This window comes from Protopterus annectens, chromosome 2.part1 (genome assembly GCF_019279795.1).
Source record: "Protopterus annectens isolate FY-2018-M chromosome 2.part1, PAN1.0, whole genome shotgun sequence".
Classification (NCBI taxonomy): domain Eukaryota; kingdom Metazoa; phylum Chordata; order Ceratodontiformes; family Protopteridae; genus Protopterus; species Protopterus annectens.
In genome coordinates this window covers 796,774,326-796,801,825 of record NC_056729.1, presented here as the reverse complement: position 1 = coordinate 796,801,825, position 27,500 = coordinate 796,774,326, and positions in this window count along the sequence as shown.

Below are 27,500 nucleotides of genomic sequence, written 5' to 3'. Positions count from 1 at the left end.
CTTAGTGGTAGATTGCTGTTGCTATGGTGTGCATGGTCTTGGGTTCAAGTCTTGCAAGGGGTGGTTATTTTGTAGTTGGGCAGAACAAGGGTTGTGGATACAGAGTGATTAAGGCACTTTTAAGCAGTTGTAAGTGGGTTTGTGCAGGTTTGCGCAGCAGTAAGCAATGCTAACTTATAGTGAACTATGGTTACACACAGCCTAGAAGTGTTTAATTTGAGTTAATTTCACTTAGCACCATGCAAACATACTTACTCCTGCTTACACCTGCTTACTCCCACTTACCCCCACACTAATTTCTTTAAAAGTAAAGAAAAAAGGAGTGATAAGAAAATGATGAAAAAGGGGGCATCAAAGTGGGAAAGACAATATGAAATATAGCTAGGAATGTGCAGGACATGTGTAGGGAAGGTCCATAGCTGTCTATTTCTTCTAAAGCAACACTTGTGCATATATACAGAACTTGTAGGTAAATTTAGATACTCCAACCCCTGAGACATTGGAGAGGAACACAATAATGTGTTGTGAAGCCAGTTAGACCAGATTACATGTGTCCAGTGGACACGTGTGTGAAATAGACAGTTATGTATGGGGTGAATTCTTTTGTGAGAACAAATTGCCCTTTTTTAAAGTGAGAGTGGGATGTTGGGGAAGCATAGTAGGTATATTTGTGGACGTAGGTTGGGTAGGAAAACAGACAAAACAGACAAGACAACAGACAGGGGCGGTATATGACAGATGTGGTGATAAACACCTTGGATGGGGAGGGGTGGTTGGTAATTGGACGCCCATGAGCCTTCAAATGGGTACAGTGGGACTGAGGTCCCCCCCCCATGGGCAGTCACCACTGCACCTTCACGGCCCCAAAGGTGGCTGTGTTGGGGGCTGAGCAGGACAGGCAGGCTGAGCTTCTAGATGTGCCATGTGGCCCTCAAGCTGGTGTAGCCAATCTCCAAATTCCTTGTGGAGCTCGCTATGTAACAGACCACGGATCTGGCTTTGGGTGACAGCATCTTGTCCATGCCTGTGCCCGGGGGATGAGCCCCATCCCCTGAGGTGGTTCCACCTGAAGGTGGTGCAGAACCAGCAGAAAATGAGGACCTGGGGTGGGTCCCAGATATGCTGGGGCCCGGTGCCATGCCCAGATGAGGCAGGAGAGGCAGATATTCTTGGATCAGCCTTCCCAGATGTGCTATGGTGTTGCAGTTTTAGAACATATGTTGGTTTGTCATGAAAAACACATTCCAGGATTAGTTATAACAGCATGCACGAGTATTCCCATTAACCCAAAACAACAGATTTGGAACAGCTGCATAGCAAACAGAACACATGCATATATGGAACCATAGTGGGCATTATAACAGCATGCAGGTTACATTGATAGCAACAGGCCACCAATGATAGTATTTAAACAGGTAACATTAATAGAAAAACATTTCAATATTTGTTGAACAATAGGACACATGTCCTAACAATAGGTTTGGTGAAAAACATTCCCATTGTTTTATGTGTTTAGATTACTGGTGCAGATAATGTGGGAATGAGAGAGATATGTCAGTTAACAACTGTATATGCTTGAAGTGCTCACAACTTTAATGATCATTACTCTAATCATTACTCTACAGGTATTACCTCACTTTACAACAACCTATGGCCTTGGGTTGGCGAGTGAGTGTTGGACACAGTATAACTACAGCCTTGTTATAGTTACTTTATTTCTTTTCTTACCTGGCAGATCTATGGAGGAAATTTCTGTTAACACTACTTGACTGTTGCTACCCATGTTCACCTAGTCAGGGTTACATATGTGCACTCATACTGTGTGTGTGCTACCGCCATACTCTGCCTTGATTTCTATCGATCACCCTGGCTGTTGGCAGCAGTGACCACTAGCTGTGACAGCATGACACTTGAGGAACATTTCTTGGTGGAGACTACTTGGTGTATGTACTTATCTTGCTGTCATTTGCAGCCTTGGGGTTGGACAGTGGGTGTTGGATGCAGTATAACTACAGGCCTTCTTATAGCTACTTTATACCTTTTCTTACTTGGCATACCTGTGGAGGAAATTTCTGTTAACACTATCTGACTGTTTCTGCACATATTCACATAGTCAGGGTTACATATGTGCACTCATATTGTGTGTGTGTGTGTGTGTGTGTGTGTGTGTGTGTGTGTTTGCTACTGCCATACTCTGCCTTGATTTCTATCGGTCAACCTGGTTGTTGGCAGCAGTGACTACTAACTGTGACAGCATGACACTTGAGGAACATTTCTTGTGGGAGACTACTTGGTGTATGTACTTATCTTTCTGTTATTTGTAGCCTTGGGGTTGGACAGTGGGTGTTGGACACAGTATAACTACAGCTTTCTTATAGCTACTTTATACCTTTTCTTACCTGGCAGACCTGTGGAGAAAATGTCTGCTAACACCACCTGACTGCTTTTATACATATTCACAAAATCCTTGGTGAAACTATGCATACAGCTTACTACCACTCCCAGGAGTTGAAGCATGCCTATTTGTGCTAAAAATACAAGTTTGTGTTTCATCTGAATGAGCTATTGAAAATTTGCTGTCTTTTGTTTGACAGTTTTCTGTCTAATACTCTCTTCATATAGCTAATCTGCTGTTTTGCAACTCCACAAGTTTTGTCAGATGAGCCTTGATTGTTTAATGCTTTCAGAGCTATAGTTGCTATGCATAAACTGTACGCATTTCAATTCATACAATACCAAAGTAAACACAACCAGTCAGGGGTACTGACTTTTATTGACAAGTACTTACAATTTTATTGATATATAATCTGTATGTCAGTATTACTCTCCTAAGGGCTTGTTTATTCAATACAAACTATACCCATTTTTAAATACTGCAAGGTGACATAATGCTCATTTTTATTTATTTTCCCTGAATACTACAAGCTAGATTGTTGCAGTCTTAGCAGTCTGGCAGCGTGGGCATCCAAGTTCACAGCCCTTTCATCTGCAGTTGTACAGGAGATAAGTAAAAACATTTATGCATACCTATCCATCACATACATGGGCTGAACTGTGAAAAACACTTATTGAGACTGATACTTGCACACGCCTGCAGCATTCCCCACCTAGGCATCTTGAACCCAATGGTCAAGAGGTCTCTCTTCCTTCACTTCAGGTCAGCAAAGTGGTGCCAGACTTGCTCACCAGTCTAAGGGATGTCAGTGGCACTGGTGAGATCACAGGCGAGACATTCCCAGGCCTACACTTTCTATTGGGAGCCCTGGTACTGGTCCTGCAGCAATTTCATGTCATGTTTTCTTACAAGGAGTCTGACCATGACCCTGAACATCTGACTGTCCCAGCGCTGCTCCTGAAAGCACACACCTTCATCAACACCAGCCATAGTGCCTACAGTGGGAGCTACAAGTGGTTATGAGCTGTATTCCCACCTGCAAGGTTTAAATAGGGCTGATTTCCCACTCTTTGCCATGATTGGATGGTTTTGAATATGCTGAGCTAAGCTAAGTGTCGGACAAACCTGCTTAGAAAAGATAAGCATTGCTTTAAGGGGTAGATGCTAAGCACTGCTTACCAGTGCACCGATCCACTTAGCTATGCTAATTCTTGCTAAGCATACAAATTTCGGCAATGCTTACTCCAGCTAAGCACAGCTGAACTCAGTTTAACATTGCTTAGCTGTTATTTTATGGACTATCATTAGTATTATTACATATTATGATTATGATTATTATTACTATTATTATTATTATTATTATTATTATTATTATTATTATTATTATCATTTTATGTACTTTCATTACATTACATTATTTTGTGGCTATACTAAATGGGACACTTGTGTTTATATGTAGGTTTCACATCTGTACTGACACCTCATATTTGGACCTGCTGCACTATCCTGGTAAACAAATATATATTATTCGCTACCTATTTCTAATAAATATACTTTTACTGCTGTTTTCCCAAATAAAAGTTAATGGATTGCACTGAGGCTCAAACCATGAATGACTCTATGCTAAGCAAAAGCTAGATCCACTACACTATTTCATTTTCACTACTTTGGCTCTACATTTCTATTTAGCTCATTGGAATGTGTAAGCTAGGCTGAGCATAGCTACGCTTCATGCACACCCGCTCAGCTATGCTTAAACTTTACTGGGGATGGGAAAAAAATTTAAAAGGTTTAAGATCATCCAAATAACCCAGTAATAATCCCTTAAATTTTAGCATATAATTATCCTCTTCGATAGGGTGGCCATGGTGGTGCAGCAGTTAGCATTGCTGCCTCACAGCAAGAGGTTCTCTGGTTCGATCCTCGGCTGGGGTGCCTTCTGTGTCATGTCTGCATGTCCTCCCTGTGGTCACGTGGGTTGCCTCCGGGTGCTCTGGTTTCCTCCCACATCCAAAAGACATGCTGCAGGTGGATTGGACACTCTAAATTGGCCATAGGTATGTGTGCCTTCTGTGGAAGGTTGGGCGCCGGGCTGGCAACTCGACACTGTAAAACTCCACTGCCAATCATGAGCAGACAGGTGATCTGCTGTGGCGACCCCAACCGGAAAAAAGAAGAAGAAGAATTATTCCCTTAGATCATCCAACTGCTTTCTTAGTCAGGAAACATTTTATGAAGAAAAGGCCAAAAATATGAGGGAATGTTCTGGACATTCTGTGATGCTCTGGACAGTTGGTTTTATGTTGTGGTGGGCTGTGCTTATGTATTTTGTCCACGGACACTATCTTGTGATAACAGTGTCTGCGGGCACTATTACTAGCTATATAATTGCTGTATGGCAATTCAAGAGTGCAGGGGAGTGTGTGTACTATGCAAGCAGTGCTTGGACACGCTCCTTGCACTTGTTCTTGTTTCATGACCATCTAGTATAGACAGCAGTGTGTCCTCATGAATATGCAGTGCATGCTGCTGTCCTAGATGGCCACAGAATGCTCCGTGCAAGAATAACACTATTTTTGCATGGATGATGAATCCCAGGGACTGACTTTTAACTAAAATCACTTTTGGCTAACTAATGCAATAAAGCCTTCCTCAGGTCTATGACAAGAACTAAAATCATATACATGGGTAGATATGTAAAAAGAGCTAACTAAATAGATGTAAGAAAAACACATAGAGCTATCTAACCATAAACATTATCTAATTAGAACACTATAAATATAAAATATATATCTGTGCAATAATATTTAATAAACAACCAAACGTATGTATGTGTGCATAAAAATAAGTTATTTACACCTCAGTAAAACTGTCACTGCTTTGCAGTTGAAAAAACAAAAAAACACTTGTCATGACAGTTTTCATGTTTACAGCCTCCACAAATGTTTATACCATGAAAACCAGTAGAGACCACACAAAAATACATAAAACAGTGGATGAAGTAAACTAGCAATGTATAAAAGTGTGCAGGTGCATGCATGAGTGTGCAGCACTATGCTAAATGGGGGAACTATACCAATACTTTATGGTAGTAGTGGCATGAAAAAAATGTGTGTTTTAAATGTACCATTTAAATCGCTGTTGTGATGCAAGAGTGTATTAAGTCTAATTAAAGCAGAACTGAGGTTAAAGTAACTAAACATATATAATATTATACACATTCTACACATCATATATATATTTTTTGTACCTTTAATACATAAAAATATTTCCTCAATAATTCCCTAAGAAACCTTTACAGATTGTGTATCAGCTTACATAAATTCAACACACACTTAATATATATATATATATATATATATATATATATATATATATATATATGTATATGTAGAGAGAGAGACAGAGACAGACACACACATACACACCCACACACATAATGTGTGTGTGTGTGTGTGTGTGTGTGTGTGTGTGTGTGTGTGTGTGTGTGTGGGTGTGTATGCGTGTGCATGTTTGTATATACTAAATTGTACTTTATTTCCTATTCATGCACTGCAATTGCAAGAATATTTCAATTAATTACATCTGAAAAGTGAAACAATTGTTTCTGTAATCTGTCATTACCCCACCCAACATTAAAAATAAAATGCTGTTCTCTCTTTAATTTCTTCTTTATATACAGCCAATGTTTACATTTCATTAATTTTTGTGAAACCTAAGATTTGTTCATATCTGTACAGGTAACCTATCAAAACTGTTAGGACAAGATTTGTTTTCTTCTGAATGAGCTGATGTTTTTTGTAATGAATGGAGAAACTTAAAGAATCTCCATTGTGGACCAACACAAATCTGTGCCAATATACCATGAATCTTAGGAGCAGAAAGATGCTACTGACAAAGATGGAATCGGTCTCCAGTGACAGAGGACTGTAATAACTACTGTACTGACTATTATTACATTTATTATTAGGAGAAGCAATTTAAGTTGTCAGAGAGGTAGGACTAGTAAAGAAACGAAATCTTATCATGAGTACACCACAGTGCCTGACATTCAATCAACAGTACTATTGTGTACTGAATGGTCAAAGAAAATGAGTCAAACAACGTTCACCAACAGTGTACTTTTCTTTTTTCTTCAACGTGCAATCTTGGAGTAGGTATATTTAGGAATGGAGGTTCTGCTTGCATGGGGGTGGGGCACAGGGGTACTTGGCCCACTGCAAAAATAGTTACCTCTAAGGTTCAACAAAAGTTATTTTTTTGTGTTTTTCTTTTTTATCATCCCACACTCAGTAATAGTGGTCACTCAATCAGCATATGCCCAATAGCAGCCAAGTGTGTGTGTGTGTGTGTGTGTGTGTGTGTGTGTGTGTGTGTGTGTGTGTGTGTGTGTGTGTGTGTGTGTGTGTGTGTGTGTGTGTGTGTGTGTGTGTGTGTGTGTGTGTGTGTGTGTGTGTGTGTGTGTGTGTGTGTGTGTATGAGAGAGAGAAAGAGAGAGAGAGGTAAAACACAAAGAAAATGGTAAATTCAGTAAAAAGCATATTAGTCAAAGAAGACAGATCCCAAACTTGAGGAATGTACAATAAGATTTCAGTCACCACCCAAAGTTCACAACCTTAACAAAAGATGGGAATATAGACTGACAAGTAAAATAATTACTTATGACAGGTAAATTGATAACATTGTCTTAATTCTCAGTTCTTTTTTCCCCAGTAACTTCTGATAAATCCTTGCAGTTATACAGTGATGGCATGCATTTTCTGATCAATTTGCCAGTTTCCTTTGCCCTCATTCATTGGCAAGATCCCCAAAAATTTAAACTGTCAAATGTTCACACAGTAAGTAAAATCCAGTGTAAAGTTAAAACAGAGAAACCATAACAACCAGAAATTACTAATAAAGAAAGAAAAGTTACTTATGGTTATACCAAAAATCAACAAAACTAAGCAAGATGGCAGACTGGTAAATGCTCTGGTGAAGATGTTTAGAGCTTTTGACAGGATTTACTTCAAAGACCATTGTTTTTCCTATAGGATTGCTATAACTCTTGGTTTATTTACTCAAATATTTTAACTGAGAATAACAGCATTCAAACAGACCTGACTATTAGTTTCCTGCCCTTATAAATATATTATAATGAATTATTCCACATCTCAGTCTTAGGAAAATAATATTAAAAAAAGAACTGCAATATTTAACTTCTAGTATTCTTGAGATTAAAAAAAAAACTTTCAAGAAATTTCTTTGAAGATGGATAAATTAGACCACAAAATAAATAGTATTAAGGATGACTGCAAAAATATTTTTCTGAAAAAGATGGTGAAACAACATCTGTAAAGATATTTGATATAGAAGAAACCCTAACCGACACTGATGGAAGGTTAAAGGAGAATCAATTGTTTACTCAATTTTTATTGAAATATAATCCTGCACTTTGGAGAAACTTGATGATCTAGATAATATGGAGAGAAGAAACAACTTAAGTTTATATGGAGTGTGAGAATCCTTAAAAGGCAATAATATTATAAATTTCCTTTCATCAGGGATCCCAAATGTGCTGCATCTACATGAGGATCTCTCCCATGGTACTGATGAAGTACATAGATCTTTATCTTCTCCCAAAAAGAAAACAGAAGATCCACCAAGATCTATTACTGTTAAATTTATCTCTATTATAGCCAAATACATGGTTCTGAAATCTGCCTTGAAAAATGCATCTATTAAGTTTGCAGATCATCCCATTTGATTTGATAATGACTTATCATAGCTTCATAGGTTTGTACTAGGCTATCAGCCCTAGGACCTATACAAGCCTAGCCATAACAGTTCCCTGGCTATTTTTTCCCACAATATTTACTTCCCTGGACCCCTGTCTAGCAGTGTGACTGACGTGATCCCTGGGGTGAATTTCCTATCTCCCATCCAATTGTCAAGGTTCCTTTTGAAGAGGGCCAAAGAGGCGCTCTGCTTGACATGTATGGGCAGTCTATTCCAGAGTATGGGGAGTCTCTGGGTCAGAAACCTATCCCTCCAACATGTTTTGCTCATTGTGATAACAAGTTTTAGATCCCTGGACCATGTGGCTCTGAGGGATTGGGATTTCTTTAAGTGTAGCATGTCCAACAGCTCGGGATTTGACATGGCCTGGTATGCTGAGCAGAGATCACCTGTGAGTAGACGATATGCAACAGAGTGTAGCTGGAGTTTTTTTAGATGGTCAGCATAGGGCATCTGCTTTAGGCCTGTGATTCTTTTAGTGAGGTATTTCTGTGGCCTTTCCAGTTGTTGCAGATGTCTTGAGAGGTACATACTAAACAACGCATTGTATTCTATAATGGGGCTAATGAGGAATGAGTACAGTGGGACAATGACCTCCTTTTTTCTGGATGAAAAGCTCTTAGTGATGAGGTGTGCCACATAGAAGGATTTCCTGACTGTTGTGGCGATGTGAGACCACTGTCAACCTGTGTCCCTAAGTCTCTTATCACACTTTCGATGTTTAGTGTACTGCCACCTATGTGGTAATTCACGGGTACATGTTTTTTTTCCCAAAGTCCCAAAACCATCTATGGTTATGGAAAAGAGAAAGAGCTATATTCATGTCATCAAAGAGTTAAAAAAATTAACATCAAAATTCAACTATTGTTTCCAGCTGGATTAATGATTTTTCTTCATAATGGTCCTAAATTGTTTGACTCTCATGATGAAGCTCTCATCTTTTTACTAAATAGCACAATAGATTCTTCCAGTGAACCAATGGCCTGCTCTGGCATGATTTTGAAGAGAGGTGTTAAAAACGAAACATGGAAAACAGCTGGGTTTAACAAAAAAAATGAAGGACAAATAACTGCTTAGTTATCTAAATAATAAGAAGTTATGTACCTACCATAACGTTCCATGTTAGTTGCCTTCTTCTCACCTTCTTTCTTGCTGGTTGGGTTCAGAGCCGATCCTCGGCTCTGACTTGGCCATCTTCAAAAGCTCGAGAGCTGCTTACTGGCTCGAGGCCCCCTCCTATATCCCATGATGCCTGGCGCTAGATACCCAGATCTCGTTTTTGTAACCTAACTACAGACATAATAATAATAATCCTGATAATACAGTAACTGTAGCAGGATACAGGAAACTACAGGAGAGACTGACAGTCAGAAATAACAGCCAGAGAAGACTCAGCCAGTGATAAAGAAGCCTAAGGAACTCTTCTCGGTCTACTAGGATAGGGGGATGGAGGGTGGGACAAAAGAAAGAAGGCGAGAAGAAGACAACTAACATGGAACGTTATGGTAGATACATAACTTCTTAATATTAAGTTGTCTATCTCGCCTTCATTCTTGCTGGTTGGGACAGCATCCCTAGCACCTCAATCCTGGGTGGCTCATTGGAACAGACTCTTCATAACAGTGGAACCAAAATCAGCTCTGCTTCTGGAAGCCACATCCAGCTTATAATGTGAAATGAAGGTATGTGGATTAGCCTAGGTAGCTGCCGCACAAATAGTTTCCATTGGCAATCTAGCCTGAAAAGCCACAGAAGTAGCTAAAGCTCTGGTGGAGTGACCTTTGGGTTTAGCTGGAAGGTCTTTATTTCTCAACTGATATAGAAAGGTAATAGTAGAAGACAACCACCTAGATAAGGTGACTTTTGACACCAGTATGCCTTGTTTTCCTTCAGCGTAAGACAGGAACAACTAGTCTGACTTTCTGAATTGCTTGGTTCTATGCAGGTAAAAGCGTAACTGTCTATGGACTTCCAACTGATGTAATTTGTATTCTGCCTTATTGGATTAATTCGGAAAGGACACGGGCAGTTCAATTGACTGATTCAAATTACAATCAGAAGTAACCTTTGGGAGAAAGGAAAGATTAGTCCAAAGAGAAACTCTATCATTGTGAAAAACTAGGTAAGGAGGATGAACACAAAGAGCCTGAAGTTCAGAAACTCTTCTGGCTGACGTAACTGCAACCAAAAGAAGGGTTTTCCAAGAAACAAACTTCAAGGAACAAGAAGCTGCCGGTTCAAAGGGGGGCAGTATCAGGGAAGCTAAAATCAAATTCAGATCACACAGAGGTGGGGGATCTCTTACTGGGGGCCTGAGTAGAGTGGTCCCCTTCAGAAAGGCTTTACAAAGCTTATGGGACATGATGCTTGAATCAGATAGGCCCATATGAAAGTTTGAAATTGCAGCTAGCTGAACTCTAATTGTGGCAGAAGAGGATCCAGTTCGAAAAAGTTCTGCTAGAAAATCTAAAATATGGTGCACAGGGGCTGAAAAGAGATCTATATTCCTGTTCTCTGCCCATAAGGAAAAATGTTTCCACTTACTAGCATAAGTCTTTCTAGTGGTCGACTTATGCGAGGATAAGATGATTTCACGCACCGAATGGGAGATGTTGGGAAGCGTGGCTAAAGTCAGAAGTGGAGAAACCAAGCAGTGAGCTGAAGAGATTGAAGAGATTGGTGCAGCCCGCCCGGTTGATGGATCAGGAGATCTGGAATTGGGTCCAGGGTCCAGGGCTGCTCCAGAAGGTGATGATGCAGGAAGGAGAACCAAATTTGTTGAGGCCAGTAAGGGGCAATGAGGATCATCTTGCATCCCAGTGTGGTAGCTTTCTGAATTAGTTTGGGAATCAGGGGGAATGGAGGGAATACATAAAGAAGTCCCTGGGGCCAATCGTGAACTAGAGCATCTCTGGGGAGGTATCCAGGAAGAGGTAGGAGAGAGAAAAAATTGTCGCACTTGCTGTTGAAGGGGGTGGCAAAAAGGTCGCAGAAAGGCTGACCCCATTTGCAGAAGATTCTGTCCACCACAGTCTGATTGAGAGACCACTCGTGAGGCATGAGAATTGCTCTGCTCAGCCTGTCTACTATAATGTTGGACTTCCCAGGGATGTGCGCTGCTATCAGAAATCGTTGGGAAGAGATCGCCCACTGCCAAAGTCTGAGTGCTTCTTGACATAAGGGGTAGGACTTAGTTCCACCCTGCTTATTGATGTACCATACCACTGACATATTGTCTGTTTGAATTGCAATGGTCCCGGTGGGAAGAGAGCTCTGAAGAGCTTGCAACACTAAAAGCACAGCTCTCATCTCCAAAACATTGATATGCAGATGGTACTCGTGAGGCTGCCAGGTGCCTTGGACTGTTCTGCCCTGATAATGCCCCCCCCACCTGATCAGGGAGGCGTCCGTGGTCACCGTAGCTACTGGGGGAGGAAGAACGAATGGTCTGCCCTGGTGTAATGATGGGGAAACCATCCACCAAACAAGTTGGTTTTTGCATGACTGTGTGATCATTATCCTGTGAGACATCGAGAGTTGCTGGAAAGACCATTGTGTGAACAGCATCCACTGAAGAATCCTCATATGAAAGCATGCAAGGGGGACTAGTATTATAGCCACTGCAATGAGACCCACTGTTTTTAGGACAAATCTGGCCTGAATCTTTTTGCATCCTAATAAGACCTGCACATGTCGTCGAATGGCTAACACTCTGTCTACTGGTAGAGTCGCTGACATGTCCTTTGTGTTTAAGTTTGTGCCTATAAAGGTGATAGATTGACAAGGCGACAATGCAAACTTTTTGAAATTTATTGTGATGCCTAGAGTGGAGCACGTTTGGATGGTGTAGTCTCTGGCTAGCAGCAGGTGATGCCTGGTGGTTGCAGTAAGGAGCCAGTCATCTAAATATGGAAACACTTGGAATCCTTGCTGTCTCAAGTGAGCGGTGACTACTGCCAAACATTTGGTGAACACCTGGGGGCTGTGGTGAGACCAAAGGGCAGCGCTCTGAACTGATAATGACTGGCTCCCAACCAGAAGCGGAGGAATCTTCTGGAGCATCTGTGCATTTGGATATGGTAGTACGCATCCTGAAGATCTATGGATCACATCCAATTGTCCTGACCCAGAAAGGGTAAAATGGACTGTAGCGTGACCATCCAGAACTTCGTTCTTTGAACAGACCTGTTTAGTTTGCTGAGATCCAGAATGGGTGTCCAATCCCCCTGTCTTTTTTGGTACCGAAACGAACCTTGAGTAAATTCCGGATCCTTGATGGTCTGCTGGGACTGACTGGATGGCTCTTTTTCTTAGCAGTTTTGAAATTTCTTGAACTGCTTGATCCCTTAGATTGGGTGGAACATCTGGAAGGGATTTGTTGGGAATGTAGGGAGTGCGAAAGAAGGGGATTTTGTAGCCTTCAGATATGATAGAACGTACCCATTTGTCTTTTGTTATACTTTGCCAGGCTTCTGGGTACAGCGATAATCTTCCCCCGACTGCCTCCACTTCAGGGATGCTGGAAGGGCTTGTCAGAGAAGGATTTTCTTTGGCCCTGATTTTGCAGACCCACCCCCTGCCCCTAGGGTGGCGTCTATTGTTGTTCCCTCCTCTGCCCCTGGAGGGGAACTCTCCACGTGTGTCAGGCACGGCTCCCTGGGATTTCCAGAACCACATCTTCCCACTCTTCTGACCCTTGGGATACGGTCTTGAAGGAGTGGAAAAATGGACTCCAATGGCAGAGAGAGTCTTGCCTTCCTGCTCACACCTGGCAAGGGTATCCTTCACCTGTGGTCCAAACAGAGCAGAACAATCAAAGGGGATGTTGGTGAAAGACACATTAAAGGGTTCTGCAAAGTTGCATAACCACATCCAAGCATGTCTCCTCAAAGCCACACCTGTGCCTGCAGCCCTACTCCCTCCATTGGCTACATAAGAGATGAGCTGCATGGAGGAGTTTACTACAGAATTTAGAGTCGCCAGCTGGGAGGCAATCTTAGCCTGAGCCCCCGCAGCTGATGGATCTTGAAGGGTATCTCCTAACTCTTTAAGGAGATCCCTTTGAAGGTGGGTAAAATAGCACAAATAGTTCAGAGACCTCATGGAAAAGGTCACTGAGGAAAACATCCGCTTCCCATATCTGTCCATTGTCCTAGATTCCTTATTAGGGGGATGGACAGATGAAGAAGTTTCAGCCAACTCCTTTTTAGTGGCTGCTGCTACCACCATGGCATCAACGGGAACACCCTTGGTCAGAAATTGCTTGTCCTGAGGGGCGGTGATGAATTTTGTGGGCCTACGGGGAGCTGGTTCCATTGTGTCTGGAGCTGACAATGCCTTTCGAGCCACCACCGACATCAGTGGATCGAAAGGCGGAGACACCCAGGAGGTGGAGGGTCGGGAACCAAACGCATCCAGGAATACCGACTCATCCTCAGAAGGGTTAAAGGTAGTCCAGTTCCCCCTCTGCCTAAGGATATCAAGGATGTCTGAGAAGGAGATGTTCTCAGAGGGGGATCTCGGGGACCCTTCCGACTCCTCCAAATTGGTATCTGAAGTGACAGACTCAGGGGAGTCAACATGCTTCCTCTTGCATTTTCTCTTTCGAGTGGGCTCCTCAGAATGAACAGGGGAGGCCTCGGAAGAGGAAGATACACCCAATGGGGTGCCCTGGAGTGCTTGTTCCCCATGCTTGGGGTCTGGAGGAGGGGCAGAGGCAGGAGCAGGCACCATGGGGGGAGGAACCAATGAGGCTGACTGTGAGGCTGACTCAGATGCCAGCACACTCCATATGACCTCGAAGGCACCCCTTCCCAATGCCATAGAAGGCTCTGAAGAGACCGGAATCCTTCCTGGCACCGAGAGGGACGGCTTCAAAGCAGATGTAGGAGTCGAACTCACCTGCGCCAAAGCTCCGAGAGGGAGAATGGGGTCGGACAAGGGTCCAATGCCACTCACCCCCTCAGAGCCAACGAGGGAGTCCCGGTGCCCAGATCCCTCCAAGGACGGCACCATGGAAGAGATCAGAGCTGATGATGGCACCAAAAGGGGAGCTATCGGTGCCGATGGACCCATGGTTTCAGCCACAGCATGCTCCGGCTCTGAACTCAAGGGATGAGTCAAAGGAGGAACTACTGGAGAAACAGGAAGAGCCGAACCCTGGTGAGGGGGGCTGGATAGCATTTTTGCCAGGGCCTGCAACTTTAAAAGCCTGCTCACCAATCTCTCCAAATCATAGTCAGATAGCCTAGATGACTGAGAAGAGTGGGATCGATGACTCCGCTCAGATTGCAATAAGGGTGACCCTGGAGCCGAGTGTATAGACTCCAATGATGGTGACCTGGAGCGTTTCCGACTCCCTGACGGTTCCAATGGAAGAGTCGGAGCCGACTGAGAGATAGGTACTTCAGCTCCAGTTGGAGCTGATGTTGACGTAGAGATAGGTACTTCGCTTCCAGACAGAACTGAAGTTGAAGCTGAAGCCATACCCGGCGACGGCTCTGAGCTGGGAGCCGACGGCTTTGATGGCCTAGAAGGTTTCACTGACTGAGTCTTGGCCGGTAATCCTTCAGGTTTAAGCAAACCCCTCAGGATAAGCTTATTCCTACGCTCCTGCAAGACTCTTGGACTAAAGGCATGACACACCGACCAAGAGTCCTGCAGGTGTAGGGAGCCTAAGCAGTAGACACAAGAAGTGTGACCATCTGTCAGACACATTTTCTGACAGCATGAGTCACACTTCTTGAATCCCGACACTTTTGTGTCTTTAGACATTCCTGTAAAGGAAAATCATAACAAGTAGAGTATAGAGTAGGTAACTGAAAAAAAAATACACACAATTCACACAAGTTACCACACCCTAACAGCACCCACTATAATAATATAAGACCTACAAGCTACCACAATTTACTAAAAAGAAAACTTTTGTCTACCTTAAAAATAAAACAATGATAAGCCTCTAACTAAAACGGCTTACTTTGAAAGGTAAACAGGGGTGGGGGAGGGAAAGGAAAAACTCTCTAAGGAGAAAACAAGTTTTGAAGGGGGGGATAAACACTAACAAACTGCTATAGAATCTACTCTGAGATATAACAATAAAAGTATACCTAACAAAGTACAAAAAAGTCCTAAATATAAGAACAAAGTGAAAATTACGACCTGAGCCAGTAAACGCAACCTCATAGCAGAAGCGGCAAACGAGATCTGGGTATCTAGCGCCAGCCATCATGGGATATAGGAGGGGGCCTCGAGCCAGTAAGCAGCTCTCGAGCTTTTGAAGATGGCTGAGTCAGAGCTGAGGATTGGCTCTGAAACCAACCAGCAAGAATGAAGGCGAGATAGACAACTTAACATTAATCTGTAATGATATAAATTAACTCGGTAACTTCAGTTACCTTGTACTTTATAGGTAGGATTACTACATTTAGTACATACATTTTGATTTCTTATGATGTTTCATAGTTCAGGTAATTACATATTATTTTCTGCTTATAGTATATAAAAGAAGTCATGATTGTTATATAAATATTTTTCTCTAGTGCAGTGCTCTTATTGTTATAAAGCCTAAGTTTAGTGTTTTAAGATACCACTTAGCATTTGATCTTTGTGTTATTTATTTATATTCAATTTAAGATTTCTCTTAAAGTGTACTTTAAATGTTATGTTTTATAAATAAATAATTAGGCTATGTATCATTACTATATCTCATGCATTGTTGACTTGATCAGTGTTTCACCTTTTTTTTTAATCATTTAAAAATCTTCAGTAATCTAAATCTTAAAGATATTATGTTATATACGGGGAAAGACTCTCAATTTTTCAGACATTATATATATTTTTTGCTTTTGGATTTCAGGCAAGAATTGATAGAGCTTATGTATCATCTGATTTACAATCTAAAGTAAATGATGTCAACATCATTCCTTATCCTCTTTGGGATCATAATACCATATGTTTTAATATCAATATAAATATCAGAAGGTTTTCATTAATCTAAAAAGTACCAGTTTATAACCTGTAGCAGTGCATAGTTGTGCAGCTTGTAAATGTCTTTCTTTTATTTATTTAGTTATTTAATGTCTGAATTTCTCCAGAAGTTTTGAGTTTCTAATACTGCTGCACTCCATTCTTTGGATGAGATGATAAATCAAGGACCCATCTGCTTTAGTCAGTGGTAGCTCAAGTGGATGTAAAATATCCCAAGGTGCCTATCATTAAGCATAAGGAGTCCTTTAATATAACATAAACAAACATTACAAAATATACATATTGGCAAGTACACATCTGCATAGTTCTATATACCATTGTCATTAATCTTCCATAAATGACCCTCACTCCTTCTTTACAACTATAATCTAATTTTTTGCAATATATCAGCCAAAATCAATTTCCCCTTGAACAAAATTTCATTCTGTCTTTTGTTTCAAATAACCTATATTACGCAAAGGAAATTCTTATCTACGCTTCTCGTATATTTTTTCTTGTTTTTTACAATATCCACATGTATTACTATTCATATCTATATTGTTTACATCATTACTATTCTCAAAAAATTCTTCACAACTTTTTTCAGAATTTCATCATTAGTTTACATTTCAGAAACATGTTCTGTTATTTCTTCTTCTCCACAAAATAAGCACACTATTTCAAATTTCTTTTTATATGGCATATTCTCCATTACTAGAAACTCAACCTGGTTCAAGGCTCCCGAGAGCACCCCAGCACTACCAGGTTATACCTCATACCATGCTTTTCAGCCCCAAAACTTGGACCGAACCACAAAAGGAGGGGGAGTATCAATATTCGTCAAAGATACCCACACCTCCAGGTTGGTGGCACAGCAGGAAGCATCAGAGACTATCCGTGTGCCACTAACAGTGGGTAAAACTGCCTTCCAGTTTATAGCCTGCTACAGACCACCCTCACAAACCCAGGAACTCCACTCAGCCTTCCTGAGAACACTGGAAACTATGAAGGTCTCTCCAAATACCATTATATTGGGCGACTTCAACTACCCAAACATAGACTGGGAGCATTACTCTAGCTCCAACACCCTAGCCCAAAGGTTCCTAGAATTTATAAACTCAAATGCTATGGAACAACTTGTTACCACTCCCACAAGAGGGGAAAACATACTGGACCTGATCATCACCAACATGGGGACTCTATGCTCCAGACCAGAAGTGTATCCCTCACTGGTAAGATCAGACCATAAACTAATCTCACTGGATATTCACATCCCGAACCCACCCCCTGCCCAGAAAACCACAGTGAAAAACTTCTCTAAAGCAAATTTCACACTCCTCAAAACTGAGGTGGAATCCTTCAAAGCCCCCGGGCCTGTGGAAAATATAGCCCAGACCGCAGAATCCTTTATAAACACATTCTATGAGCACCTTCAGGAATGCATGGATCATGCAATCCCAAATAAAACCAAGATCCAATCATCCAAAGGCAGACGTCCTGTCTGGTGGACCCCAGCCATAAACAAACTATACAATAGAAGGAGGAAGCTACTACATGATAGAGCAAAATCCCAAAAAGGGAAGACATCTCTGATCAGTATTAGCAAAAAACTATGGGCACTCATAAAATCATCTAAGGCCAGCTTTGAGAGAAAAATTGCACAGGACACTAAGGATAATCACACGGCTTTCTTTAATTATGTTAGGAACCTGGGTGGGAATTCCCAGATATGCTCAGAATTAGTCCAAAATGACAAAAAATACATCGAACCCACAGACATTGCCAACATCCTAGCTGACAGGTGCAGCACAAACCCCCCCCCTCCCCACCAAAAGGGCAAATATCTATCCCAGCAAGTGCTGCCCCCCTGACATCTCAGATACTCAGGTAAGAGCCGCCCTCTCCAAAGCAAAAAACACAGCATCAATGGGACCAGACAGTGTCCCGGGCTGCATCCTACATGAACTCCAAGAAGAGCTAAACCCAAACATAAAACTACTGTTCAATCTCAGCCTTACTACAGGATATGTACCAAAAGAGTGGCGTACAGCAATGGTGGTCCCTCTCCACAAAGGTGGTGCCTCAACGGATCCTGGAAACTATCGCCCCATAAGCCTGACTAGCTTGGTCTGCAAAGCTATGGAAAGGATCATCATGGACCTTATAAATAAAGATATTGGGGACCTACAGACACTGGATCCTACCCAGTTCGGCTTTGTTAAGGGCAGATCCTGCCTCTTAAACCTGATCGATTTCTTTGAAACAGTCACCAAGGCCATTGACGAGGGGAAGGTGGTCCACACAGCCTACCTGGACCCCGCAAAAGCCTTCGATACAATACCCCATTCGGGCATTATAGATAAGCTCACCAGCTTAAATATAAACCCCTATGTCACTAGATGGGTTGCAAACTGGCTCAAGGACAGAACCCACATGGTTAGAATTACTGGAGCCATGTCAGACTCCAAACCAGTTACAAGTGGCGTCCCACAAGGCTCAGTCCTGGGACCTCTCTTGTTCAGTATATATTTCGTAGAGGTACAGGCCAACATGGAAGGACTGTGGCTGACCAAGTTCGCAGATGACTGCAAACTGGGCGCCATAATCGACTCTCCAGCCGACACAAGCATCCTCCAAAAGGGCCTCATAGAAACAGACAACTGGTGCCAGAGCCATGGCCTCAAGCTAAATGCCAAAAAGTGTATAGTCATCCCCTTTGGCAAAAACAAAGTGCCCACAAATTACCACATAAGTGGTAATCCATTAAGTACGGAAGAAGTAATTAGGGACCTGGGGACCCAAGTTGATAGCAATCTCTCATTTGACAACCACGTGGCCAAAGTGGTTAGAAAAACATTTTATATAGCCCACCTAATCATGAAGGGATTCACATCTAGATCAGGGGAGGTCATCGTGCCTCTTTACTCATCCCTCATCAGGCCCATAATTGAGTACAATGCCCCTTTTGGGATGTACGTTACCAGACACCTGCAGCAACTGGAAGACCCCAAAAATACCTCACCAAGAGGATCAAAGGGCTCAAACGGATGCCCTATGCTGCCCGGTTAAAGAAACTCCAGCTCTACTCAGTGGCATACCGCCTGCTCAGAAGCGATCTGTGCCTGACATATAAAGCCATGTCCAACCCAGAATTAATGGACATGCTACACCTCAGAAAATCCAAATCCCATCGAGCTACACACTCGAGAGTCTTGAACCTCAGCACTGAAATAAATAGGACATGCTGGAGGGACAGATTCATAACCCAGAGGCTCCCTTCACTCTGGAACAAAATTCCAGTCCAGGTTAGGCAGAGTCCCTCATTGAATCTCTTCAAGAGGAATCTTGATGAGTGGATGGGGGATCGTAGGTTTACCCCGGGTATCACTTCTGTGTCACTGTTAGACAGAGGCACAGTATACTAACCTCAAAAAAGGGCATAGCAAAATTAATTTAAAATGGGTGGCGAAAGCCAAACACACTCTGGCTAGGCTTATAAATGCCCAAGGGCAGATAGCCTAATATGAACCTATGAACCTATGAACCTATAATCAGTCTCCATAGGAAATCCTGATACTCTACAGTCATAACACACCTTCTACTGTTAAATTTCCCCATGGATTTATATAATAATATTGTTTCATCACATTATTATACCACACACTTCTATTATTCTCTATATCAACAGTTTTCATTTTCCATGTCAGTATTTTTTCTTGATAATTTTTAATTTCTTCATTAATATAATATTTGTCTCTTTTTCTTATTCTCATAATTTACCAAAATGGTATGTACATATATTTAAACATTTTCAGTATTTATTTCTTGCTGTCTTCATTTACCCACTTTGATACTCTATGCAATTTTAGAGAAGCAAAATAAACAACTGCATTTAGTAAACCTGATCAAGCTTCATCTTCTCTCATATACAACATATCTATTTTCACTGGGTTTAAAATTAATCTTGAACCCTATATGCAACCAACTGCTATTTGCACAATTTATTTTTCATATTTTTTTCTGGGATCATATAAAGATTTGACATATATGTCATTTTCCCATTAAAACAGAACTCAACAGATAAACCTTTTATTGAATGATAATCTGTAAGTCTTCCACATAAGACATGTTTCTTTCATTTCTTTTATCAGATCCTCCTATTCCTTCATAACTACATATTTTCCCCAAATTTTATCCTAACAAAGATACTTCTTTCATTGAAAAATACATCACTGCAGTTTTTACAGTATTGTGCAAATCTTTACGTTTAGCTTTATTCAAGTTCATTCCCATTTTATTTAAATATCCATTCAGACAAACCAACACTATCCTCATCGATAATGTTTTCTTAGCAACCACAACTAAATCATCTGTATATGACAATACTGTTGGAATCACTACTTCATTTCACATCACGTATCTACTGTAGTGTCTTTCATTTTGTAAGTTACTTCACTCCCTAATGCATTCATTGCTTATGCAAACAATATCTTTCTCATGGGACATCCTTGTCTTATACGACAATTCATGCATATTTCTTTACTCAGCCACCCATTCACTAATACTCTTACTCTATTATTTTGATATGCTGACATATACACTCTCCTAATTCTATTACCTATTCCATACTTTTTCGTAACATCCCAGAAAGTATCATGACCTACTGTATCAAATGCCTTAAAAATATCACCTACCACAAGGTTCCATTTTCCCTTTCACTTATAGTATCATCCTCAATTTCTAACCATCAATAATAATTCCTGGCAACCCTCCCTTTTTATATCATATATACTTTCTTCCAAATTGTCATTCAGCCTTCCTTCCTTCCATTCTTCTCTGTATTATTCTCACAGGAAATATTATCTATATATTTATTTCATTCTTTTCATCTTTCTTCCATATTAACTTTATTATCCAGTTATATAACTCTTAACAAACCTTTCTTTCAACCATTTATTCAAAACATTTGCAAAATACCCACTTTGCTAATCTCTTAAGTTCTTGTTTATTTCTTATCTATACCATCTAGCCCATATACTGAATCAACATTGTTTTCTACATACTTCATCCAATTCACAAATAGTAATTTATTTTCCAAATTCTTCCTTAACTCATTCTTGAAATATTTTAACTTTCCATTCTAAATAATTTTATTTCTTTTTACTCTTATACATATTTTCTACATGCTGTACTACAATACTTATAATTTGCTCTGGTGTTCTTTTTTCCTCTCCTTTTATATTTTTCATTTTCTTCATCATAATAATATCATGCTTTACTTGTTTTTCCAAATATGCAGCCATCTCCTCCTTTTTCATTGTAAATAAAATCTCTGCTGAAACAGTAATGTCTCATTTTTTTCAATTTCTGTTTTTATATATATGGTACCCCTGCATTTGACCAAAAATATGTTTGTTCGACAAACACAAGGGTGTGATTTAATCTCAGTGGTATGGATGGCTGAATGGTGGATATGTTCATGGTATGGAATGTCAAAACAGATAAGTGGGGTTGGTGGGTGACAGCATGTGTGTGTGTGTGTGTGTGTGTGTGTGTGTGTGTGTGTGTGTGTGTGCGTGTGCGTGTGCATGTGTGTGTGTGTGTGTGTGTGTGTGTGTGTGTGTGTGTCAATTAGGGTTAGGGTCAGGGATGAGTGAAGGATGCGTGCTGTGTGTGTGCATGTGAGTTTGTGCATTTTAGGTGAAGGCTAAGGGCTATGTTAGGAGATAGATGTACTGCTGGCTGTGTGTATTTGGGAAAGTTTGTATGTTTGAGACTGTCTTGTGTAGTGGCAGTGTTACAGAAAGGTTGTAATGATGCTATGGTGTAGGGTTAGGCTTGAAGAATGGGTAGAGTTAGGGTTAGTGTTAGCATCCATTATTAAGGTGGTGCAGGGGCAGAACTAATCTGTATTATATGCATTATGGCTGCCAACTTTCCAGATGCTCCAAGTGTGATAGTTTTAACAGATATTTGACATTTTGAAGAGCAAATTATACTCAACCACTACAAATACCTGAACTTCACCTTTTGCCAAAAAAAGCATAGTTTTCTAGAATTTCAGTTGTTTCTATTGTGTCAAATGACACTGGCTTTACTCGACAGAAACACTGCGAACTAAGGTTGGATGGCACGATGCCAGGGTAATCCTATGGGCTAGGCTTGTAAAGGCCCCAGGGCCATTAGCCTAGTACACACCTATGAACCTAAAGTATTTCAAGAAAATATTAATTACTTCTGGAAGAGCTAGAGGAAAATTGGAAAGTATTTTATCTCCTAAACTCATAGAACTTTTGCCATTTTTCACATTTTTATAGGTTCATAGGTGCATAATAGGCTAATGATAGCAAGGGCCTTTTTAAGCCTAGCCATGCATCCCAAATCCCTAACAAATTTTGCTACCTTTGATAAATGTAAGCAGAGGCTTGGCAGATGAAACATTTTCAAACATGGGCCTTGGAGATGAACCATTTAAAAGCTGAATGTGTCCATTAGACACATAGGTGCCAAACAGGAATGAATTTCCCATTCCCCATCCATTTAAGTTACACTCAAATTGGTTTATGGAGGAACTTTTCTTTACATGGATGGGAAGCCTGTTCCACAGAAGGGGTAGTCTCTCCAGCAGCTCCTATTATATTACAGGCAAGGGTTAAGTGCTTAGAATGGGTAATTCTGGGGCTGTTTATTTTGTGTATACGGAGGAGGTCCATCAAAATGGAGTCTGACAATGTCTTGTATGCCAGGCATAAATCTCCTCTCAGCCTCTAATTTACTGTCCTTTTTAGGACTTGGATAGCCAAATATGGACTGTCCTGCATAAAAAGAGGCATGAGCATGTACTGCATATAACATTTAATTTGACATGTTATGTCTGAATATATGTTGCCTTTCATACCAGCAACCATGATCTCAATGCAGTAGTAAGAGCTGACTTACAGTAATGAGATATTTTATGCATGAAAAAGTCACTCTAGGTGACATCATGACTTTGATCTAATATGCAGAGTTGTTGGGTTGGTGTGGACTCTCATTTAAAACTGTTTAGTGTTAGTGCTAAAGTGGCCTTGCAAGGAAAACCAAATGCAGAGCACCCTAAATAGTTACAAAATAAATGTTGAAGCTCTGGATAAAAAAAGTTACTGTCAAAATGTCAGATGCTGAGTGATTTATTGTTGAGATCTATCATTTTGTTTTGACAATAAGCTCAGTATTTTTACCATGTTGTTAAATATAGCATAGTTCTGTCTACTTAGTGCTGTGAAATACCACTGACTTTGAGTGACATATATAACTTAGTGCCAAAGTAACCAGTTCTTCTCTTTCAGTGTCACAGCATCTTGAGTATTGCTTCATGCTGAGTAATTGATTGTTATTAGAGAGAGTAATGTTGTAATCTGTCAGACCATTGCTGTCACATCCTTGTGGTGGTACAGAAATAAATGATGTTACACTCATGCTGCAAGCAGTGCCAGACTCTGTATTTCCTTTTAGAAAATCACGTCTTCCTTTTCTATCTTACTTTGTTAGAAAGAAGCAAACAAAATTGATTATGACAATGTGAGGTACTTTGCCTGATATTCTACCCCAAATTACAGTCCACTGTTTCCAAAATATCTGTGATAAACAGAATAGTATGCTATCTGCAATGTAATGAAATAGAAGAAAAAGAAACAATTGTGGTATTACTTAGTCTTCTGGCCATATGGTTGGTTGGTTTGTGTGTATTTCTTTCTGTGTGTGCGCGCAAGTGCAGGCGTATGTGTGTGTGTGTGTGTGTGTGTGTGTGTGTGTGTGTGTGTGTGTGTGTGTGTGTGTGTGTGTGACTGTGTGTGTGTCTGTGTGTGTGGGAGTGCATGTACGGATGCTTAAAAGGTAAGAAGGAGAAAGCTACATGAAAATCTAGACTTGTGCATATATTGCATTCGGTTATCTAAGGACAGATCATGATATATATTTGTACTGCTGAACTGTTCATTAATCATACATGTCAATTCATGTGACACTTATTCAGGTAAACAGACATATGTGTGAAGAGAAATGCCGCATCTCAAATTAAGATCTGAATTTCTTTGAGAGAAGCAAATCTAAAGTGGGAAGCACGAATTATTAGAAAATTAACTGCTAGTTAAGATGCAGAGTTTTCTGTCGTATCTCTGGTAGCAGTATTTAGAGCAGACATATAACTGCATACACATACACCAACTTTAGCAAGGCTTCTATACCAACTCTCATTCCTCTGTTTATAAAAAAAAAAAAAAAAAAAAAAAAAAAAAAAATGACCTTTGAAGCTGTTGCCCATCAGTGTTCAAAGTTATCAGAAAATGGAAAGAAGGAAGAACATTTCATAGAGTCACACAATCAGTGAGGCTTTAAATTGTTTAATAAACAAACTGCCAATGATGTACGCCCAACTCTCTGAACTATTCCAATGTAAAACATTTCTTGATGTTTGAGTTCACTGCAAGAATCATACAATCATGGGCCCTTTGCAATATAGATAACTGCACAAAATGGACATTAATATAAAAAACTGCATGACACAGTAATTTGTAGAAATAAAAGAACTCTTTTCTTTACCTTTTTATTTACTACCATTCAAGTATTGGCACCTTCCATAGCATTCCTACCAAGCAATACTCACCTGACTCTGAAAATGTCACATTTCCCTTATCATTTTCCATCTTGTTGACCTAATCTCTCATTGCTTATGTCTATGCTAATGTTTACTTAGTATTTTCTGCAGACTGTGTCTACAAGTAATTTTCTTCTGTGATTCTGTTGCTGTTTCTATCCTTGAGACAATGGATTTCTTAGGATCCTAATATAGTGAAACCAGTTAAGTGTTACGAGTTTGCTTTGTTAACAAAATATAACACATTGAACACATTGAAAACTTCAAGTGCTACAACCCTTGTATGTAATTTTACCTATTGGGATCCATGCACACCAAGGACCAAGGGTAGAATATATGTACCCATTATTGTGTGTGTGTGTGTGTGTGTGTGTGTGTGTGTGTGTGTGTGTGTGTGTGTGTGTGTGTGTGTGTGTGTGTGTGTGTGTCTGTGTGTGTGGGTGTGTGTGTGTGTGGTCGTGCACATTCGTATGTGTATAATATATATATATATATATATATATATATATATATATATATATATATGTGGATCTAGGACTTTTGATCGAAAGATCAAAAGCCCGAATCCATTACCACTGAACACATTTTAACGAAAGTACTTTCATCGAAAAAGCACTTTCGTTAAAGTATGTAAAAAAACCCACAAAATCTACTTGAATGCAGGGGGGCAAGCCCCCCTGCACCCCCGATATATCCCCACACCCCCCACTTTAATATTCTCACTCCGAGGTTGCATTACAGTTGGAAAAAGGGAATTATCCCTTACCGCACGATAGTACAATTGGAACAACAAGCATACTTTCGCGTAAGTGCTGCTTCGGTGAACAGCACTTTTGTGCAAATATGCTCACCAAATTGGGATTCGTTGAAAGAAACAGTCGAGCATCTGTACGGATCCCACATATATATATTATATATGTATAGGTTATATTCAACCCATCAACATGTCAGTTGTGAAACAGAAAAAAAGATGCAACAGCTGTTCTGATCACATGTATTTTTTTTAGTGTGAGATTGCGATATAGTGGAGAAATGGGATTTTATCCTTTCCCTATGGAATTAGCAATCTTACAGTTGGTATATATTTTTAGCAGGAAGTCTGGGAGTGCAGGAGAGCTTTCCTCCCCTGTGAAAAACATGTTTAAACAGTTTTTTCTTTTGTTTTTTTATCAGCTGGTGATCAATCAGTTGTGTTCAATAACTTGCAATTTGAGTTTTTGATTATAGTCATATACTAATATTTCTCTCTCTCCCTGTATCTATCTATACATACATGCACACACACACACACACACACACACACACACACACACACACACACACACACATATATATATATATATATATATATATATATATGTATACACATGTGTGTGTGTGTGTGTGTGTGTGTGTGTGTGTTTGTCTGTATGTATGTATAGATTTTTATTTATTTAATATTTGTTAATTGGGAAAGTCCAACTTGGAACAAAGCCAATTTTCAGCCAAGTCCCATGGAGATACACTCCAGACGCATGTATTTCTAACAGGGATGGAAATGGGAGCACCCGGAGGAAACCCACATAAATTCAGGGAGGACATGCTGACTCCACACAGAAGGCACTCCATAGGTTCATAGGTTCATAGGTTTATACTAGGCTATCTGCCCGAGGGCATTTATAAGCCTAGCCCATAGTTTTTTGTGGCTTATGCCACCCCTTAGTTTGGAGAAACTATGCCCATTATTTAGCTGTGCCTCTGTCGAGCAGTGACACTGAGGTAACCCCTGGGGTGTATCTGCGATCTCCCATCCATTGTTCAAGATTCCTCTTGAACAAGGCCAGCGAGGTGCTCTTCCTCACATAAACCAGGATTTTGTTCCACAGCATAGGGAGTCTTTGAGTGATGAATCTATCCTCCAGCACGTCCTATTAATAACCATGTCGAGGTTTAAGTCACCCGCCCTTGTGGCTCTGAGGGATCTAGATTTTTTGAGATGAAGCATATTCATCAAATCTGGGTTTGACATGGCCTTGTATGTCAGGCATAGGTCACCTCTGAGCAAGCGGTACGCAACTGAATATAACTGGAGTTCTTTCAGGCGTGCAGCATAAGACAGATTTTTGAGACCCTTTATCCTTTTGGTGAGGAACTTTTGTGGCCTCTCCAGCTGCTGCAAGTGTCGGGTCAGATACATTCCGAATGGGGCATTGCAGTCGATCATTGGTCTGATGAGTGATGAGTATAGGGAGACTATGACTTCCCTTGATCTAGATGTGAATCCCTTCATGATAAGGTGGGCAATGTAGAAGGTCTTCCTAACTACTTTAGCAATATGAGTGTCGAATGAAAGGCTACTGTCAACCTGGGTTCCCAGGTCCCTAATAACTTCTTCTGTGTTCAGGGGATTGCCACCTATATGGTAGCTAGGGGTAACCTTATTTTTCCTGAAGGGTATGACTATGCATTTCTTGGCATTTAACTTGAGGCCATGGCTCTGGCACCAGTTATCCGTTTCTGTGAGACCCTTCTGAAGGATATCTGTGTCGGATGTGTTCTCAACCACGGCGCCCAGTTTGCAGTCATCTGCGAACTTTGTCAGCCATAACCCTCCTGTGTTTGCTTGTACTTCAGAAAAGTAGATGCCAAACAAGAGTGGGCCCAGGACTGAGCCCTGTGGGACACCACTTGTGACAGGCTTAGTGTCTGACCCACCCTCCTGTGTTTGCCCTTTTGGGTTTCACAGGG